This window comes from Somniosus microcephalus, chromosome 6, assembly GCF_052327205.1.
Source record: "Somniosus microcephalus isolate GS21.2 chromosome 6, FLI_Smic_1.0, whole genome shotgun sequence".
Classification (NCBI taxonomy): domain Eukaryota; kingdom Metazoa; phylum Chordata; class Chondrichthyes; order Squaliformes; family Somniosidae; genus Somniosus; species Somniosus microcephalus.
In genome coordinates this window covers 152,857,202-152,872,477 of record NC_140992.1, presented here as the reverse complement: position 1 = coordinate 152,872,477, position 15,276 = coordinate 152,857,202, and the positions used below count along the sequence as shown (strand labels likewise).

Below are 15,276 nucleotides of genomic sequence, written 5' to 3'. Positions count from 1 at the left end.
TCTATTCCTTTCAGGTTACTGATCATTACAGGTGATGGTGGAGCTGGTATCTGAGAGTGGGACAGACTGTGTGTGTGCGATGGAGGAGCTGTTATCTGAGAGTGGGTCAGGCTGTGTTTGAGCGTGATGGAGGAGCTGGTATCTGAGAGTGGGACAGTCTGTGTGTGTGGGTGATGGAGGTGAAGGTATCTGAAAGTGGGACAGATTCTATGTTGGTGATGGAGGAGTTGATATTCGAGAGTGCGACAGGCTGGGCGTGGGAGGTGGAGGATTAGGTATCTGAGAGTGAGAGACTGTGTGTGGGTGATGGAGGAGCTCGTATCTGAGAGTGAGACAGACTGTGTGTGGGTGATGGAGTAGCTGGTATCTGAGAGTGGGACAGGCTGTATATGGTTGATGCAGGAGCTGGTATCTGAGAGTGGAAGAGCCTGTCTGTGGGTGATGGAGGAGCTGGAATTTGAGGGTGGGAAAGGCTGTGTGGGTGGGTGATGGAGGAGCTGGTACCTAAGATTGGGACAGACTGTGTGTGCTTGATGGAGGAGCTGGTATCTGAGAGTGGGACAGGCTGTGTGTGGGAGGTGGAGGATCTGGTATCTGAGAGTGGGACAGGCTGTGTCTGGGCATTGGAGTATCTGGTAGCTGAGTGAGGGACAGACTGTTTGTGGGTGATGGTGGAGCTGGTATCTGCGAGTGGGACAGGCTGTGTGCGGGTGATGGAGGTGCTGGTATCTGAGATTGGGGCAGGTTTAGTGTGGGTGATGGTGGAGCTGGTATCTGTGATTGATACACAATGTGTGTGGGTCATGGTGGAGCTGGTACTTGAAAGTGGGACAGGCTGTGTGTAGTTGATGTAGGAGTTGGTTTCTGAGAGTGGGCAGGCTGTGTGTGGGTGATGGAGGAGCTGGTATTTGAAAGTGAGACAGGCTGTTTGTAGGTGATGTAGGAGTTGGTTTCTGAGAGTGGGCAGGCTGTGTGTGGGTGATGGAGGAGCTGGTATCTGAGAGTGGGACAGGCTGTGTGTGTGGGTGATTGAGGAGCTGGCATCTGAGAGTGGGCAGGCTGTGTGTGGGTCATAATGGAGCTGTTATCTTAGAGTGGGACAGGCTGTGTGTGTGCGATGGAGGAGCTGGTATCTGAGAGTGGGTCAGGCTGTGTTTGTGGGTGAAGGAGAAGCTGGTATCTGAGAGTGAGACAGACTGTGTGTGGGTGATAGAGGAGCTGGTATCTGAGAGTGGGACAGGCTGTATATGTGTGATGGAGGAGCTGGTATCTGAGAGTGAGACAGACTGTGTGTGGGTGATGGAGGAGCTGGTTTCTGAGAGTGGGACTGGCTGTTTGTGGGCGGTGGAGGAGCTGGTATCTGAGAGTGGGACAGGCTATATATGGGTGATGCAGGAGCTGGTATCTGAGAGTGGAACAGTCTGTGTGTGGGTGATGCAGGAGCTGGTATCTGAGCGTGGAACAGTCTGTGTGTGGGTGATGCAGGAGCTGGTATCTGAGAGTGGAACAGTATGTGTGTGGGTGATGTTGGAGCTGGAATCTGAGAGTGGGACAGGCTGTGTGTGTGTGATGGAGGTGCAAGTATCTGAGATTGGGAAAGGCTGTGTGCGGGTGTTGGAGGGGCTGGTATCTGTGAGTGGGACAGGCTGTGTGTCTGGGTGATGCGGGAGCTGGCATCCGAGATTGGGTCAGGCTTAGTGTGGGTGATGGTGGAGCTGGTATCTGAGATTGAGACACAATGTGTGTGGGTACTGGTGGAGCTGGTATCTGAGAGTGGGACAGACTGTGTGTGTGCGATGGAGGAGCTGTTATCTGAGATCGGGTCAGGCTGTGTTTGTGCGTAATGGAGGAGCTGGTATCTGAGAGTTGGTCAGTCTGTTTGTGTGGGTGATGGAGGTGAAGGTATCTGAAAGTGGGACAGATTCTATGTTGGTGTTGGAGGAGCTGATATTCGAGACTGCGACAGACTGGGCGTGGGAGGTGGAGGATCTGGTATCTGAGCGTGGGACAGAATGTGTGTGGGTGATGGAGGAGCTGGTATCTGAGAGTGAGACGGGCTGTGTGTTGGTGGTGGAGGAGCTGGTATCTGAGATTGGGACAGAATGTGTGTGGGTGATGGTGGAGCTGGTATCTGAGAGTAGAACAGTCTGTGTTTGGGTGATGGAGGAGCTGGTATCTGAGAGTGGGACAAGCTGTGTGTGTGGGTGATGGTGGAGCTGGTATCTGAGATTGGGACAGAATGTATGTGGGTGATGGTGGAGCTGGTATCTGAGAGTAGAACAGTCTGTGTGTGGGTGATGGAGGAACTGGTATCTGAGAGTGGGACAGGCTGTGTGTGGGTGATGGAGGAGCTGGTATCTGAGAGTGGGACAGGCTCTGTGTGTGTGATGGAACTGCTGGTATCTAAGATTGGGACAGACTGTGTGTGGGTGTTGGAGGAGCTGGAACCTGTGAGTGGGACAGATTGTGTGTGGAAGTGGAGGAGCTGGTATCTGAGAGTTAAACAGACTGTGTTTGTGTTTTGCAGGAGCTGGTATCTGAGAGTGGACAGGCTGTCTTTGGGCATTGGAGTATCTGGTAGCTGAGTGAGGGACAGACTATTTGTGGGTGATGGTGGAGCTGGTATCTGCGAGTGGGACAGGCTGTGTGCGGGTGATGGAGGTGCTGGTATCTGAGATTGGGTCAGGCTTAGTGTGGGTGATGGTGGAGCTGGTATCTGTGATTGATACACAATGTGTGTGGGTCATGGTGGACCTAGTATTTGAAATTGGGACAGGCTGTGTGTAGGTGATGGAGGAGTTGGTTTCTGAGAGTGGGCAGGCTCTGTGTGGGTAATGGAGGAGCTTGTCTTTGAAAGTGGGACAGGCTGTGTGTAGGTGATGTAGGAGTTGGTTTCTGAGAGTGGGCAGGCTTAGTGTGGGTGATGGTGGAGCTGGTATCTGAGATTGAGACACAATGGGGCAGTAATTCGGGTCGGTGGCTTGCCGCGCGTGCAAGCCCCTGATATGCACTTACCCGACGCGCTGACATTTCACCTCCAGGGACGCCTGGAATTCCATTTTGAAACAGAAGAATCCCGGGCAGCGTTTGACATCACGCCGCCCAGGAGTGCAGCCAGCGCGAAGCCTGGAGCGCGCTGTGCAAGTGAGACACGCCCCTTGAGGTCTCAGTTTAATAGGACATGCCCCCAATGTTTCTCATAAGCTGCTAAGCATTTTTACATGCAAAGCAGCATTTTAAATAGGTTTTTGGTATTTTTATGAACCTTTTGGTAACTTTTATAAACTTTTAAAAATGTTTACATTATTTTGAAGAATCTGTAGTAGTTTTAAACAGATTTAAAGCAATTTAAAGACTTTTAAAAGCCCTAAAATAATTTTTTTTATTCCATTTATTTATTTAGCAATGTCGTCGTCATACGTGTCTTCACACTGTTCCCTTTGGGGAACTGTATGAAGTGGTGGAAGGATTTATGGCCGTGATTAACACTCATTCCGTGACCGTAACCATCTTTGAACCAGCCATTAGGGTGGTTAGTCCTATGGCGGGAGGGTTTTACGGGCTCCCACAAGCTATACAAGGAGGGGGGCCACCCACACCCACGGACGCAAATATCCCACTGGATGTCAACCCAAAATTTAGAGCCGGAGCTCCGACTCCACTTGCCGGGACTGTCTGGAGCGGGGTTCGAAACCCTACCCCGTCTGGCACCAGCGGCGGGGATCCTACCGCTACGCCAAAGGCCCAATCCGATTAGCAACGTGAAATGGCTGGAATGAGCACAATTCACGGCATTAAAAGAACTCACAATTGAACTGATGATGACCTCAGCAATCTCCTCAACGAGGTGGAGGTGCAGCGCCTGCTCATCATTGGTAATGAGAAGTCAAAGGCGCCGCAAAAAGGACAGATGATAGCTTGGTCTTTCAAGTGGCAGCATAGGGCTCCAGTCACGGGGAGGGAAAAGGCGCAGGAAACGTATGGGTGTCACTTGTTGCGCGGAGTGGGCCTTTTGCGTAGCGGTAAGCATCCCCGCCGCTGGGCCAGAAGGAGTAGGGTTTCGAACCCCGCTCCAGACAGTCCCGGCAAGTGGAGTCGGAGCTCCAACTATAAATTCTGGGTGGACATCCAGTGGGATACTTGCGTCCGCGGGTGTGGGTGGCCCCCCTCCTCAGATGGGTTGTGGGAGCCCGTAAAACCCTCACGCCATAGGACTAACCACCCTAATGGCTGGCATGAAGATGGTTATGGTCACGGAAGGAGTGTTAACGTGGCCAGAAATCCTTCCACAACTTCATACAGTTCCCGAAAGGGAACAGTGTGAGGATACGTACGACGATGACCTGTTGTGCAATGCACCTCCTTGGACCCTCAGTCGCAGATGCAAGGGGGCAAATCGTGCAATTGTTAAATTTTTCATTTTATTGACATGTAAAATGTTGGCCCAGTAATTCCCTTCCAAATGCGCGAGTACCGTCGGGGTACTTATGCGTCTGTCCGGAGGAAATGCCGGTTTTCAGCATGCACAGCGCATGCGGGGAAAACCGGCATTTCCTGTCCTCTGAACGAAGGGGTTCAGAGGCAGAACGCGTGCGACTGTACAGGCAGCGCGTGCGCAGTAAAATTCGCCGCTTTCATTCATGCTTTCAGTGAGGTCAAGTCCTTACAACTTACACATGAAAAAAGCATGAGTACAGTTGCTCCAGAGGCTGCGGTTGTTTGGGAAAGGGAGGAAAGTTATTTTAAGAAATGCTGAGGTAAGTTTTAAAGTTTTTTTTTTTTTTTAAACGGGTTTTCAGTACTGTAGGTAGAAGGATCAATTGTGGCTATGTGAATTGAATTTGCTGTGTTTATTAAATGTGAAAATGACTCCAACATTTTTAAGAAAGAAACTTTTCATCAGTAATATATTCTTTTAAGTAATTATGTATGTATGTCTGTATATATTCCTTTGCGTGTATGTATATATTCCTTTACTTATGTGTATGAATGTATGTATTTAATTATGACTTTCAGAGAAAGTAACTTATTGGAAAACCATAATTAAAAACATACATTCATACACATAAGTAAAGGAATATAAAACATACATACATATACGTAAAGGAATATATGCAGACATACATACATAATTACTTATTACTGATGAAAAGTTTCTTTCTTAAAAGTGTTGGAAATGCTACATTACTCATTTTAGAACACTCATTCTCACATTCAATTCACACAGCCACAATTGCTCCTTCTACCTACCGTACTGAATACCCGTTTAAAAAAAAAAATTTAAACTTTAAAACTAACCTCAGCATTTCTTAAAATAACTTTCCCAAACAAAAATATTGCCTTTCAGAAGATCCACGATAAAATATATCTTCCTCCGCAGCCTTGGAGCAACTTTACACATGCTTTTTTCAAGCGTAACTTGTAAGGACTTACCCTCACTGAATCCATGAATGAAATCGACGAAGTTCACTGCGCAAGCGCTGCCTGTGCAGTCGCACGCGCTGTGCCTCTGAACCCCTTCGTTCAGAGGACTGGAAATGCCGGCATTCCCCACATGCACGGTGTTTCCTGAATGCCGGCATTTCATCCGGCCAGATGCGTGAGTACCCAGGCCGTACTCACGCATTTGGACCCGAATTACTGGGCCAATGTGTGTGGGTCATGATGGAGCTGTTATCTGAGAGTGGTGTAGGTGGTTTCTCTTGCTCATTCTGGTCTCCTACCAGGCTTCGTGCAATAATTACCCTTGAGTGGTTCGACCCACTCTTCCCTACGGTTCTAGACCTTGGACTTAGGTGCAGGGAACTGTAGTGCAGAGAAAAACTCAATAGACCAGGTTGAACAACACGAAATGGAGGCTTTTATTTTAAAACAGTTTGCAGCATTGTAAAATACATGTCATAAGCACAGATCAAAATAACTACAATCATGCACATATCTATAAACTTAACTCTATAGAAATGGGGAACACACGGCACGTCGAAAAAGGGGAAACACATTGGGCCAGAAATTCGCGGCCAAAGGCGTGAATGCGGTCGGGGTACTCACGCATCTGGCCGTTGGAAATGCCGGCGTTCAGCATGAACAGCGCATGCGGGGAACGCCGGCATTTCCAGACCTCGAGCGCGTGCGACTGCACAGGCAGCGCTTGCGCAGTGAACTTCGTAGATTTCATTCATGAAATCCGTGAGGGTAAGTCCTCACAAGTTACACTTGAAAAAAGCAAGTGTAAAGTGGTTCATTGGCTGCGGAGGAAGAAACATTTTATCGTGGAGCTTCTGAAAGTCTTCTATTTCTGTTTGGGAAAGGGAGGAAACTTATTTTAAGAAAGGCTGAGGTAAGTTAAAACTTTTTTTTTTGTTTAAAACAGTTTTTCAGTACTGTAGTTAGAATGAGCAATTGTTGTGGCTGTGGGCAAGGCTTCATTGAATTTTTTTTCCTAAAATGTTAAATTTATTTTTAAAATAATGAAATGCTTACAGAATGAAATAGTCATCAGTAATATTTAGTAAGTATGTATGTATGATTGTATGTATGTCTGCATATATTCCATTTAGGATGTGCATTTCTGTATGTTTTCCTTTCAGTGAATAAGATGTAGGTCTGTGATATTCATCAGGCGGGAAGGATGTGTTTGCAAGCCGTAAAAGCATGCTTCCTGGCATAGCCAGAGTTGATGTTATAGGCACTCAGTTTATTAAAAGAAGTGTAACAACTATTTCCATTTACTCCGTACAGGTACGTCTGTGTGAGGAGTAGTCTTGTGAGCGAGGAAAATGCCCTGTTGTAGAAATTTAGCCCTGATGCTACTTCTGCATTTGCTGCAAAGAAATAGGAATGCCAGGGAACAACAAGATTGAGGAACCAGGAACGTCTCCTGATCAGAAGGAACAACTACCCGCCAAACAGAGTTTACAGGGAGAGGCGATCATTTGAAATGCTGTCCGAGGATTTGTGTATCAGGCGGCTGCGCTTCAGTAAAGACGCAATTGGTCGACTATGTGACATGTTGAAGGCAGACTTGGAGCCACGCTCGAAGATCCACACTGCCTTGTCAGTGAACATGAAGGTAACCACAGCACTGAACTTCTTTGCAAGTGGATCATTTCAAGCAGGCACCGGTGACATAACCAACATCTCCAAGAATGCTGCGAGGGTCTGCATTCACCAGGTCACAGCAGCCATTTGCCGTAGGATTTCAGATTTCATTCATTATGACTTGTCAACTTGACATCAGAAGGAGATGGCCTTAGCTTTCTATCGCATTGCTGGATTCCCCAAAGTGATTGGGGCCGTCGATGGAACACATATTGCACTGAAGTCACCCAAGGATGCACCTGTGACATTCATTAACAGGAAGGGGTATCATTCATTGAATGTAATGATATTATGTGATGCGCACCTGAGGATCCTAAACGTTAATTCTGGACACCGGGGAAGTAATCATGACTCCTTTGTCCTCCGGAACTCTAAATTGTATGATTCTCTAAAGAAATTGCCTACAGGATCTGCATGGATACTGGGCGACAAGGGCTACCCGCTAAAACCATGGCTGATGACCCCCTACCGTAATACCATTAATCAGTCTCAGGAGAGATACAACCATGCACACGTGACTACACGTCAAGTGGTGGAGAGGACAATAGGAGTTCTGAAATCACGCTTCCGGTGCCTGGATAGGTCAGGGGGGACCTTGCAGTACTCTCACCAGAAAGTGGCAAGGATTGTGCTGGCCTGCTGTGCTTTGCACAACCTTGCCCTGCAGGAAGGACTGACCCTTAACAATGAGGAACAGCTGCCTCTTGAAGTGGAGGATGAAGGCGATGGCAATGTGCATGCTGCCAGGCCTCATGGAGAGGAACCAAGTGCCGCCGAATGTAAGGCTGCTCGCGAAGTGCTGGTAGCCAACACCTTCACGTGGTAGTTATGCCCTGTACCTAACCCTCCCCCCGCAAGGCAAAGACAGAAGCAGACACATATTAAAGTGCAACATTGACCTTTTATTGCATAATAAAAAACTTTTCTCATTCCGTTTCAATGTATAAAGTGAATAACTTGTAAATTTTAAGTAACTTTTATGAACGTAAAAAAAAATTTATGGACAGGAACAGTGAGGAAGTGTTACTGGAAAGAATTCGTCGTTACTTGTCTTTCTTCGTTCAAGGATGTTAATGACCTACTTAATGCAATTTAAAAATGTTAATGTTAACAGTTTTTAAATCACTTTGTAAACAGGTTTAACTATTTGTGTTTGATTCGTAGTGATATAACAAAAATAAAGATGCTAACTACCTCTTTCAATGTTTTCAAACATGTGCAAAATGGTGACTGTTAAAAAATAAAGTGTAAACATTTTACAGTAATTTTTACCTCCTTACTGCAATACAAACATTCAAAGTGCAAACTAGCTATTTCACAATTTTGTAACATTTGTTGTAAAAGTTTTTGAAGTTAAATAAATGTTTAAATTCTTTCAACATTGCTTACTGGGTGTCCTTTCCTTCATAAAAAAACACTTGAATTTAAATATGTAATTAAAAATTTTACATTTAAATAAAGTGAAAAATATAACAATTTAACGATTTGCCAACTGGCCTGTGTGACTGAGGGATGAAGGTGGCAGAGTGAGTGAGCTGAAAGTGACACTCTAACGTTTCCTGCGCCTTTTCAGTACCCGTGACTGGAGCCCTCCAGATCTACTTCCAATGGCCCTGTCAGATTGATCCTGCTCTTCAGCAGCGGCTTGAGGAAAGGGTTGATGCTGAGGCATTTCTACGCTGCCCTGCATCATGACTGGTGCAGCTGCTTGCTCCTGGGATCAAAGTGGCTCTGCACTGTGACCTGGGGAGGGCATTTGTGCGGGAATCAGCGTTATGCCAGTAGTGTTAGATACAAGCGAATTAAGCATTGCAATCATAGTTTCATTAAGTATCGCCAACTGTGAGGATATCTGATTAAGAGAATTATCATTAAGCATCACCAAATGTGAAGATACCTGATGAAGAGAATTATCCAACTGCGATATCTTTGTAAGATAATTATCATTAAGCACCCCAAACTGCGATGATATCTGATTTAGTGTAATGCCAACATTCTCCATTCCCTGCCTGAAATGGTCTCTATCATCTACTTCCTTCTCAGTGAGAGAGCTCAGCAATTGGCTTAAACCTGCAATATCTTGCTGGTCATCTTGCAGGTGCTGCTGTGCCTCAGCTACTCCCACCTGCACTGAAGTGTCCATTTGGTGTCTGCCTGTGGAGCTACAGTCATCATTGACTAGCACAGAGCCACAAGGGCCAGGAGATGGTGAGATAGTGGCCACCGACACAGGGTCTGTACACTCCTGCTGCACTTGCTGACATAGGACAGGTTGGTCCTGTTCCTCAACCACCTCAGCCACCTCAGTAACTGCTGCCATTGCATCAGAAAAACCTTCCCCAATGCCCTCTGTGGCCGCTGACTCCACGCACTGCTCATCCCGTGTGTGAGAGGTACTCGGTCCAGCTGTGGGAAGGAAGCAGAAAACATTTGCTAAGGTAAAGCACGATGTGCCACATCACAGATATTCAGCACACGCCTAACCTTATTTAACATATGGCTGCCCAGGCCAACTCACATTGAGGGTCAGAAATGCCTGTTTCAGATGCATCCGCGGGACGATTGCTAGCAAATTCGCACATCTGCTGGACCCGTTCCTCATGTTCAGTCAAAACCCTCAGCATGGCAACACCGCCTCCTGTGAGTGTGCGTTCCCTGGAGTTGTGAGCACTTTTACTCTGAAATTGCAGCATAAATAAGAGAATCACACAGCTGCATTTCTGACATGGGACAGCGAAGGCTTTGAAGACTGGCCTGGGTGTTTCTTTACATCTTTGATTGAAGTTTTACAGCTACTAGCAATGCAATCAAGATAACAGAACATTAGGTATCCTTGAGATGGCCCCAAAGCCATAAAGTTTTATTGCTACCTCAGGTGACTTTACCAAGAAGTAAATTGACTGCTGTAAAAGAAAGCCTTTATAGATCTGGCTAACTTAAATTCTAAGCAATGTTACAGTACACTTTAGTTATAACTGCACAAACCCTGACAGATCGGAGAATGTCACTTAATTTCTTGCGGCATTGTTCCGCTGTACGTGGAATGGTGGAGGTCGCGCTGACAGCTTCTGCAACTTCCGACCACGCTGCCGTCTGAACTTTTTGCGGCGCTCTCGACTGCTCATTCCCAATGATGCGCAGGCGCCTTGCCTCCACCTCGTTGAGGAGATTGCTGAGGTCATCATCAGTGAAGTTCTGACTTCTTGTAATCACGTTAATTGTTCTAATTCCAGCCATTTCACTTTGCTAATTAACTGCAAAGAATTAATAGAATGTTTTCAAGGCTTTAAAAATTGCTTAAATAGCTTCAATTGTCTTTAAAACTATGTAAGAGTCATCAAAATCATTTAAATGTTTTTAAAATTTTATAAAAGTTCACAAAACATTCATAAAATAGCAGATAACTTACTTTCCCTGCAGCTGTGTAACTCCAAAGTCCTGTGCAGCTGATCGGAGAGATTGGGGGCGTGTCCTGCTGCAATGAGACCTTAAGGGGCGTGTCTCACTTGCACTGCACGCTCCTGACTTCGCGCTGGCTGCACTCCTGGGCGGCGTGACGCCATACGCTGCCCGGGATTCTTCTTTCAGTTTCAGCAAGTGCAGGCGTCCCTGGAGCTGATCGGCAGGAGCGCGGGGTAGGTGCAAATACGGGGCTTGCATGCGCTGCAAGCCCCGTTCTGGAATTTCTGGCCCATTACGATTTCCCTTAACCCCCTCCCCTGGACCTGAACTAAGTTTCGACTTGAGGAACTCGGAATCATGCTCACCACTTTTAGATTCGCAAAAAGGGGGTACGCAGCCTTTTGGCACAGCTTTCCGTCGTCACATGGATTTGGAAACTTCTGGCGCAGTTTGTTTTTCTCTCAGGTGATGGAGCAGCAGATACAGTCTCGATGAGCGCTCGTCATGGCTGAATCCGCTACCGACGCGCCTTTAAGAACTGGATGCCCATGGAAGACTCAGTCACCGATGCGATATTGTAGAGCTGCACATGGGAAGTCCCTGGTTGAATGGTATGTTGAGGCCCTGGAGGGCTAGGCCCGGAGTGTCCTTTTTTATTTCTCCCTCTGGCCTGGCTCGTCGGTTTTCCTGAGGGTGTCTTCTCCTTCGGCCTGGGTCGTCGATGATCTCCCGACAAATGTACCCGGGCTACCCTCGTCGTCTTCCCGTCGTCGCCGAGCCTTGCCTGGCCGAACACCGACCACGCTGTCTTAACCGAAGAGTCCGTCCCGAAACGTGAATCTGAAGCGAAGCTGAAGTCAAGCCCAAGCGACCCCGATGGACTTTTCAATCCACAGTTATACCTTTTTGGGACAGTCTTCTCTCCCGCCAAATCATAGTCCTGTCTTTGTAATATTTTTGGCGGGCAGAAATCTCTGCAGGGGTGCTTTGTCTTGTAACGGGAGCCGGTGATATCTTAACTGGCCTTCCTGGCCGATAATGTCTTTTACTTTGTCACCGTAACTCGGTTCGTATATTGATCGGTCTGGAGATTGCCCTTGATGGCTGTTAAACGGTTTTCCTTTGTACAGTAAATGGGTTTAAGTGTTCATTCAAAAGTCCGCCCACTTCTTGATGGGCCCCATCCTGTTACCTGAAACTGTCTTGTACTTAGAATCCAATTAATATGTATGCTCAGTTCCCTGAGTTTCGGTTTCCCGATACTGGCTTTCGCGGGCTTACTGTCCTCAATCCACAAGCCTGTCTGGCTTGCAGTAACAGAAATCAAATGGTCCCGGAAACTGATCACGAGGTCCGGCGGCCATTTTGTATGCCCCTTTTATTCAAAGGTTTTTCTGTACAAGCTTCTTTTGGTCAATAAAACTGTTTTATTAACCCTGTTTTCGTGCGCGATTGAATTACTGAAAATTTCGAATCTTACATTGGGACAGGCTGTGTGTGTGCGATGGAGGAGCTGTTATCTGAGAGTGGGTCAGGCTGTGTTTGTAGTTGAAGGAGGAGCTGGTATCTGCGAGTGGGACAGGCTGTGTGTGTGGGTGATGGAGGAGCTGGTATCTGAGAGTGAGACAGACTGAGTGTGGGTGATGGAGGAGCTGGTATATGAGAGTGGGTCAGGCTGTGTTTGTGTGTGATGGAGGAGCTGGTATCTGAGAGTGGGACAGTCTTTGTGTGTGGGTGATGGTGGAGCTGGTATCTGAGAGTGAGACAGGCTGTGTGTGGGCGGTGGAGGAGCTGGTATCTGAGAGTGAGACAGACTGAGTGTGGGTGATGGAGGAGCTGGTATATGAGAGTGGGTCAGGCTGTGTTTGTGTGTGATGGAGGAGCTGGTATCTGAGAGTGGGACAGTCTTTGTGTGTGGGTGATGGTGGAGCTGGTATCAGACAGTGAGACAGACTGTGTGTGGGTGATGGAGGAGCTGGTGTCTGAGAGTGAGACAGACTGTGTGTGGGTGATGGAGGAGCTGGTTTCTGAGAGTGGGACTGGCTGTGTTTGGGCGGTGGAGGAGCTGGTATCTGAGAGTGGGACAGGCTGTGTGTCTGGGTGATGGGGGAGCTGGCATCTGAGATTGGGTCAGGCTTAGTGTGGGAGGTGGAGGAACTTGTATCTGAGAGTTAAACAGACTGTGTTTGTGTTTTGCAGGAGCTGGTATCTGAGAGTGGACAGGTTGTGTTTGGGCATTGGAGTATCTGGTAGCTGAGTGAGGGGCAGACTGTTTGTGGGTGATGGTGGCGCTGGTATCTGTGAGTGGGACAGGCTGTGTGTGGGTGATGGTGGAGCTGGTATCTGAGAGTGGGACAGGCTGTGTGTGTGGGTGATGGAGGAGCTGGCATCTGAGATTGGGTCAGGCTTAGTGTGGGTGATGGAGGAGCTGGTAACTGAGAGTGAGACAGACTGTGTGTGGGTGATGGAGGAGCTGGTTTCTGAGAGTGGGACTGGCTGTGTGTGGGCGGTGGAGGAGCTGGTATCTGAGAGTGGGACAGGCTGTATATGGGTGATGCAGGAGCTGGTATCTGAGAGTGGAACAGTCTGTGTGTGGGTGATGGAGGAGCTGGTTTCTGAGAGTGGGGCTGGCTGTGTGTGGGAGGTGGAGGCGCTGGTATCTGAGAGTGGGACAGGCTGTGTGTGGGTGATGGAGGAGCTGGTATCTGCGAGTGGGACAGGCTGTGTGCGGGTGATGGAGGTGCTGGTATCTGAGATTGGGTCAGGCTTAGTGTGGGTGATGGTGGACCTGGTATCTGTGATTGATACACAATGTGTGTGGGTCATGGTGGGCCTAGTATTTGAAAGTGGGACAGGCTGTGTGTAGGTGATGGAGGAGTTGGTTTCTGAGAGTGGGCAGGCTGTGTGTGGGTAATGGAGGAGCTTGTATTTGAAAGTGGGACAGGCTTTGTGTAGCTGATGTAGGAGTTGGTTTCTGAGAGTGGGCAGGCTTTGTGTGGGTGATGGAGGAGCTGGTATCTGAGAGTGGGACAGGCTGTGTGTGGGTGATGGTGGAGCTGGTATCTGAGATTGAGACACAATGTGTGTGGGTCATGATGGAGCTGTTATCTGAGATTGGGACAGGCTGTGTGTGTGCGATGGAGGAGCTGGTATCTGAGAGTAGAACAGTCTGTGTGTGGGTGATGGTGGAGCTGGTATCTGAGAGTAGAACAGTCTGTGTGTGGGTGATGGTGGAGCTGGTATCTGAGAGTGGGACAGACTGTGTGTGGGAGGTGGAGGAGCTGGTATCTGAGAGTGGGACAGTCTGTGTGTGGGTGATACAGGAGCTGGTATCTGAGAGTGGACAGGCTGTGTGTGGGAGGTGGAGGAGCTGGTATCTGAGAGTTAAACAGACTGTGTTTGTGTTTTGCAGGAGCTGGTATCTGAGAGTGGACAGACTGTGTTTGGGCATTGGAGTATCTGGTAGCTGAGTGAGGGGCAGACTGTTTGTGGGTGATGGTGGAGCTGGTATCTGTGAGTGGGACAGGCTGTGTGTAGGTGATGGAGGAGTTGGTTTCTGAGAGTGGGCAGGCTGTGTGGGGGAATGGAGGAGCTTGTATTTGAAAGTGGGACAGGCTGTGTGTGTGCGATGGAGGAGCTGTTACCTGAGAGTGGGTCAGGCTGTGTTTGTGGGTGAAGGAGGAGCTGGTATCTGCGAGTGGGACAGGCTGTGTGTGTGGGTGATGGAGGAGCTGGTATTTGACGGTGGGACAGGCTCTGTGTGCACGATGGAGAAGCTGGTATATGAGAGATAGACAGTCTGTGTTTGGTTTTTGCAGGAGCTGGTATCTGCGAGTGGGACAGTCTGTGTGTGTGGGCGGTGGTGGAGCTGGTTTCTGAGAGTGGGACTGGCTGTGTGTGGGCGGTGGAGGAGCTGGTATCTGAGAGTGGGACAGGCTATATATGGGTGATGCAGGAGCTGGTATCTGAGAGTAGAACAGTCTGTGTGTGGGTGATGGTGGAGCTGTTATCTGAGAGTGGGCCAGCCTGTGTGGGTGGGTGATGGAGGAGCTGGAATCTGAGAGTGGGACAGGCTGTGTGTGTGTGATGGAGGTGCTTGTATCTGAGATTGGGAAAGGCTGTGTGTCTGGGTGATGGGGGAGATGGCATCTGAGATTTGGTCAGGCTTAGTGTGGGTGATGGTAGAGCTGGTATCTAAGAGTGGGACTGCTGTGTGTGGGTGATGGTGGAGCTGGTATCTGAGAGTGGGACTGCTGTGTGTGGGTGATGGTGGAGCTGGTATCTGCGAGTGGGACAGGCTGTGTGTGGGTGATGGTGGAGCTGGTATCTACGAGTGGGACAGGCTGTGTGTGGGTGATGGTGGAGCTGGTATCTGTGAGTGGGACAGGCTGTGTGTGTGGGTGATGGGGGAGCTGGCATCTGAAATTGGGTCAGGCTTAGTGTGGGTGATGGTGGAGCTGGTATCTGAGATTGAGACACAATGGCCTAGAAATTCAGTAAGGCCCCGCCAGGTCTTTAGCGCCCGAAATTTAGCGCTCGCCCGAAATTCAGTTGCGGCGCCCCAAGACGGAGGCGGGCGCTATTGCAGGGTTTGGCCGCCTCGCTTGGGGCGATGAAAGTCAATTGCAGGCGTCCAGCTGCCGCTGCGGCACCCGATGCGGTGTGGCAGGCTGGGGTACTGCAGGCCTCCTCCTTCTCTTAAGGAGGAGCTGCCTGCAGCCGTGAGATCGCCGCTGGATTCCCCCGGCAAATGGGCCCGGCACCACGGAGAAGTGC

At 48.7% G+C, this 15,276-nt stretch overlaps 1 long non-coding RNA gene and 2 pseudogenes across 1 annotated transcript; all 3 read right to left on the bottom strand.

Moving 5' to 3' along the window:
- Positions 1-25: 25 nt before the first annotated feature.
- On the bottom strand, positions 26-7,514 carry LOC147116125 (uncharacterized; annotated as a pseudogene).
- Positions 7,515-7,979: 465 nt separating this feature from the next.
- LOC147116124 (uncharacterized) lies at positions 7,980-10,590 on the bottom strand. The gene is made up of 3 exons (XR_015078598.1): positions 10,508-10,590; positions 9,617-10,352; positions 7,980-9,504 (listed from the first exon to the last, which is right to left on the bottom strand). It is a non-coding gene; the product is annotated as an uncharacterized LOC147116124 (long non-coding RNA).
- Positions 10,591-12,031: 1,441 nt separating this feature from the next.
- Positions 12,032-14,919, bottom strand: LOC147116123 (uncharacterized; annotated as a pseudogene).
- Between the last annotated feature and the right edge of the window lie 357 nt (positions 14,920-15,276).